A 6000-nucleotide genomic window follows, 5' to 3' on the forward strand; every position below is an offset into this window, starting at 1 on the left:
GCATGTCATGTACTATTAATCTTATCAATAGTCAAAGACGATCTTAAAAAATGCATTAGGCCCTATATAGATGGAAGGAGGGAGTATGTTTGATTCATAAGTCCTATAAGACTTTTTTTAGTCCCAACTTATAAGTCTCAAGTCCCTAAAAAGTCCCTACTTGTTTGGTTCCTGGGACTTATAAGTCTTTATAAGATCATATTACAACTATAAGTCCCTATAAGTTCCTCCTTGAGAGTCTTATTTTATAAATCCCAAATGCCTACTTTAAGTCCCTATAAGTCCATCTTGTTTGGTTTAGATGGAACTTATAGGGACATTTTTAAGTCCCTAGACCAATAAGTCCTTGGAAACAAACACCTTCTAAATTCACCTCTGCTTCGGCCCCTTCTCCCAGCCGCTTCACTTCATCTTCTTCCCTAATGGTGTAACCCACCTCTGAGCCAACCCTAACCACCTGCCTCTGCCTCGCACGGCTGGTGGCTATCGCTGCCCCGCCCTTCTTTTGACCTCCCTCCACCGTCATTGCTGGCCGCTGCCCTGACCATTCCTCTAGGCCCCGCCACACTAGTGAAGAACTCCGGCTATCCTCTGCACCCCCAGGCCCGGCCCTGATGGGGGGCAGGGGGGCGGCCGCCCCGGGCCCCCGAGACAGAGGGGCCCCCACGTATGTGTGCTCTGTGTTGTATTTGGCCCATGAAAAAAAATGATTTCTTGGCTAATTTTAGATACAACGGCGTGTACATGCAGCAGCGTACAGGGAGCAGGGGTAAGTAAATCAGCGATCGCTAAATTCGTGGAATTTCCATTTGCCTCTCGTGAGCCCGCTGTAACGCCCCGAGACCGATGCTTCAGAAGACTTCCAGCTATTCCGAGTTTTGCCATGTGTTTCTTTTGTGCTTGCTCTTTTATTTTTGCATTGCATCATGTCATCATGCCATCATGCCATTTAATTTTTAAAACTCAACTAAATAAATTGTATGGATCTTCGATCCATTTAAATCGAGGGAAGGGTGACTTCTCTTTATAACATACCCTCCCGATATTTAGGGAGCTATAATAAAATATTCCATTGTTTTGGAATCACCTTAACACACTTGCAAAATATCCCAATGCCTTTATTATCTTAATTCTTGGTCTCCAACTCTGCCCATAAATTATTTCATCATTTTCCGGAGCTCCACCAAAAATCCGAACATTTTTGGACCTTCCCAAACCTCACTTCCTATTCAAATCATTTGAATTTAAATCAAATGAGTTTGAATTTAATCTTTCAATCATGCCTCTTTCTATTTTTCTTGGTACGAGCATATTTTTGTGAGTCCAAGGAAATTATCCCCTTGCGCATTTTCTTTCCCTAACCCTCCTTTTCTTTTCTTCTCTCTTTTTGCTTTTCTGCTAAAGTAAATATAAGAGAGAGAGAAGAGAGAGGTAAGCCCAGCCAGGCCTCTGGCCATTTCCTCTCCACCTGGGCCGACCCAACCGGCCTCTCAGGCCCAGCCCACCTAACCCTCCTAACCTAGCCCGACCCCCTCCTCCGCATCTCTCTCCCTCTCGTTCCCTGCCCGCCGCCACACCCGCACGCACGCCTCACCTCCTGCGCCCGATCCCCATCTCTCCCTCTCCTCGCGCTCGTCTTCTCCCTTCTCCTCGCTCCCTCTTCATCCTGCAGCGCCCCACAGCCGAAGCCCCACTTCGCCCGCCTCCTCGTCTATCAGCCGCCGCCGCGGCGCGAGCCCCGCCTGCCGGATCCCCGAGCAGCCACCAGGCCGGAGCCCCGTCGCCACCCGCCGCCGTTGGCGACCACCAGGAGGGCCACCCCGTGCGCGACGCCTCCCCTTGGCTTCCTCGTCCTCGCCTCGTACCCCGCCACGACGGAGCTGCTCCCTCCACCTCGCGCCTGGTCTCCATGGCGTCCCCGTCGCCCGAGCGCCCGAGGAGAGGAGCTCCTCGAGCACCCGTGCCCGCAGCCATCATCCTCCTGCGCCTCAAGTCCCGCGTCGCCAAGCCGTCTCCCTGCCCTCGAATCCGTCCAGTTCTGCCGTCCGCCGTGGCCGTGGAGCTCGTCGGCGTCGTCCTCGTGCCGTCCAGCCCCGGCGACCCCTCCTGGACCTGCTGCTGCCGCCAAGTCCCGCCTGCCGGAGTCCCTGCACCGGCGCCGAGGCCCAGCGAGCCCCGCTTGCTGCTCCGACTCCCTGCCCGAGCTTCGTTTTTCATCATGGACGTGGGGGAGCTGCTGAACCTCGCCATGGTTCTGTCCTTGGATTCGTTAAGACCGCCAAGACCCATACCTGGATCGTCAAGTTCGACTACACGAAACCGCCAAGTACCACTACGATTGCGGACGCCAAGACCGGACCAACAAGTACCCCGATGACCGTCGAGACCGCCAAGTTCCACTATCGCCGACATGTACGACTACACCACGGTCACACGTGAACGACTACATGGATACGACAAGTTCCTCTCCGAAACGTGTACCTCTACCGACGACCCTGGACATCTACGAAACGAACGTGTACAACTACCGTCGCCGTGTACAACGACTTCCACTACGCCGTGTACGACTACCTCCACTACGGCCCGTGAACGACTACTTCCTCTACGAAACGCGTTCCGCCCCGAATGCACGCTTCGAAGGTATAACCGCCGAGAACGACCGCCGTGGAACGAATGCTTTGTTGTATGAGATGCTTATGTTTGCACCGTGTCCGAAATTGTCGCGTGCATGTTTCACCTCGTTGCCATGCCACCATCTTGTGGGAACCCGGTATCCGGGATCACCCCACCTTCTATCGCATGTCACGCTCTCGTCACTTTTCCTTTTGCACCGGTATCTCCATGAGCTATCGGGACCGGAATGTTGCCGTGGCACCATTTTTGTTTCGCCGCCGTGGCACCCTTTTTGTTCCGCCATGGTGACCAAATGCTTCATAACATGCTCATGTCAACATTTTCATAAAATTGCATAAAACTTGTATATGTCATCCGCATCATGATAACAACATTTAAAATGTTTAAACTTGTTGTTGCATTAAATTGCTAAATGCATATGGGGATTTACCGGATTTGTTGTTTTTATATCCGGCCCCATTTAAATTGTTTAGACGGTATAATTTATATTATGCTTCACCTCTTGCCATGTTTAACAACATTTAATATTGTTGGGTAGCTTAAACGAGAGATAACTAAATAATTGATGTGGTGTTTCGTCAACATGCACCTCGTTGCATATTGAGCTCCACTTAACTTGTAGTATTGTTTGTTGCACTTTGCCATGCTATGCCTCATTAAACCGGACATGCATCATACTCGTTTGTGCTTCATGCCATGTTGATGTGTTTGTTGTTTACTATGTTGTTTGCTTCTTTCCGGTGTGCTTCTTCGGGTTGTTTCCGACAACGTTGCGTTTGTGAGGAACCGTTCGTCTACGTCCGTTTGTCTTCTTCTTGGATTCGTTCTTCTTCCTTGCAGGATTTCAGGCAAGATGATCATACCCTCGAAATCACTACTATCTTTGCTATGCTAGTTTGCTCGCTCTTTTGCCATGCCAATGCTACGATGCCTACCATTTGCTTGTCAGCCTCCCAAATTGCCATGTCAAACCTCTAACCCACCATGTCCTAGCAAACCGTTGATTGGCTATGTTACCGCTTTGCTCAGCCCCTCTTATAGCGTTGTTAGTTGCAGGTGAAGATTGAAGTTTGTTCCTTGTTGGAACATGGAGATGTTGTTCCTTGTTGGAACATGTTTACTTGTTGGGATATCACAATATATCTTATTTAATTAATGCATCTATATACTTGGTAAAGGGTGGAAGGCTCGGCCTTATGCCTGGTGTTTTGTTCCACTCTTGCCGCCCTAGTTTCCGTCATATCGGTGTTATGTTCCCGGATTTTGCGTTCCTTACGCGGTTGGGCTATAATGGGAACCCCTTGACAGTTCGCCTTAAGTAAAGCTCTTCCAGCAATGCCCAACATTGGTTTTACCATTTGCCACCTAGCCTCCTTTCCCTTGGGTTCTGCAGACTCAAGGGTCATCTTTATTCTAACCCCCCGGGCCAGTGCTCCTCTGAGTGTTGGTCCGAACTGAGCCTGTGCGGGCCACCTCGGGGAAACTTGAGGTTTGGTTTTACTCGTAGCTAGACTCATCTGAGTGTGCCCTGAGAAAGAGATATGTGCAGCTCCTATCGGGATTTGTCGGCACATTCGGGCGGTGTTGCTGGTTTAGTTTTACCCTGTCGAAATGTCTTGTTGTACCGGGATACCGAGTCTGATCGGAGTGTCTCGGGTGGAGGTCTATTCCTTCGTTGACCGTGAGAGCTTGTCATGGGCTAAGTTGGGACACCCCTGCAGGGTATTATCTTTCGAAAGCCGTGCCCGCGGTTATGTGGCAGATGGGAATTTGTTAACGTCCGGTTGTAGAAAACCCGAAGTTGACCTTAATTAAAATACATCAACCGTGTGTGTAACCGTGATGGTCTCTTCTCGGCGGAGTCCGGGAAGTGAACACGGTGTTGGAGTTATGTTTGACGTAGGTTGCTCTAGGATCACTTCTTGATCGCTACTAGCTTCACGACCGTGCCTTGCTTCTCTTCTCGCTCTCTTTTGCGATTGTAGCCACCATATATGCTAGTCGCTTGCTGCAGCTCCACCTCATTACTCCATCCTTCCTATAAGCTTAAATAGTCTTGATCTCGCGGGTGCGAGATTGCTGAGTCCCCGTGGCTCACAGATACTTCCAAAACCAGTTTGCAGGTGCCTATGTTACCGAGCAGATGACGCAACCAAGCTCAAGGAGGAGCTCGATGAAGATCTTGCCCTTTGTGTTGTTTCGTTCTAGTTGATCAGTAGTGGAGCCCAGTTGGGGTCGATCGGGGACCTTTGTCGCATTTGGGGTTCTTCTTTTATTTTGGTTCCGTAGTCGGACCTTGATTGTATCTGGATGATGTAATGCTTTATTCATGTAATTGTGTGAAGTGGCGATTGTAAGCCAACTATGTATCTCTTTCCCTTATGTATTACATGGGTTGTGTGAAGATTACCTCACTTGCGACATTGCTTTCAATGCGGTTATGCCTCTAAGTCGTGCTTCGACACGTGGGAGATATAGCCGCATCGAGGGCGTTACAAGTTGGTAATCAGAGCCTTCCCCGACCTTAGGAGCCCCATTGCTTGATCGTTTTTAGCGGCCGAGTTGTGTCTAGAAAAATGTTTTGAGTCATTTAGGAATTATATATCGGAGAGTTTAGGAATTCTTTTTACTCCCAGTCTCCTCATCGCTCTGGTAAGGCATCCTGACGTAGAGTTTTGACTCTTCTCTTCTCAAATTTCACTAAAAAATTTTTAGGATCACGCGGGTATCTTGGAATCGTTCCGATGGTTTTATGATGAGAACATTGTCTTGGTGCCTCCTGTCAGGGGTTTAGTGGAAGTGTCCCGGGGAGTTGAGCTCTGAGGTGTTGTCGTCATAATTTTATCGTTGCAGTTCTGGAATACCTGAGTTTAGTACGCCGACATCGAAAATCTCTTTTATGCAGTTGTTGGTGAGATAACCCCGATAACCCAGTACTGAGGTGAGTACGGGAGTATTGCCATAACTTGTATAACGGATGCTTTTCGAAGGTTGAGGTAGATGATTTCCGAAGGTTTCTTGGTTATGTGTTGAAGGATGGATACAGCTGGATGTAGGATTTGTTAGTTTGGGTGAGATATTATGCTTCCCCTGTATCCCCAACACCTGATTGCATAACCGGAAAATTTCGGGAGTTTCATAGGTGGGAATTCAAGTAGCTCTTAGGATATCTTTCGACAGATGTATGATATGAAATTGGGGTTCGACGTCTAGTGGTCCGCCTTTCACGGTCGTTTTACAGTGGTCTCGTTGTGTCTTAAAGAGTCCTTGGCTATGCCGACTCGGGGACGCTTCGTATGTCATGTGCACTGCCTTGTACATGATGGTGCTGTACACTCGAGCCCGTGTAGACCCCACCACGAAAAC

Source organism: Triticum aestivum, chromosome 2A (genome assembly GCF_018294505.1).
Source record: "Triticum aestivum cultivar Chinese Spring chromosome 2A, IWGSC CS RefSeq v2.1, whole genome shotgun sequence".
In the NCBI taxonomy this organism is placed as follows: Eukaryota; Viridiplantae; Streptophyta; class Magnoliopsida; order Poales; family Poaceae; genus Triticum; species Triticum aestivum.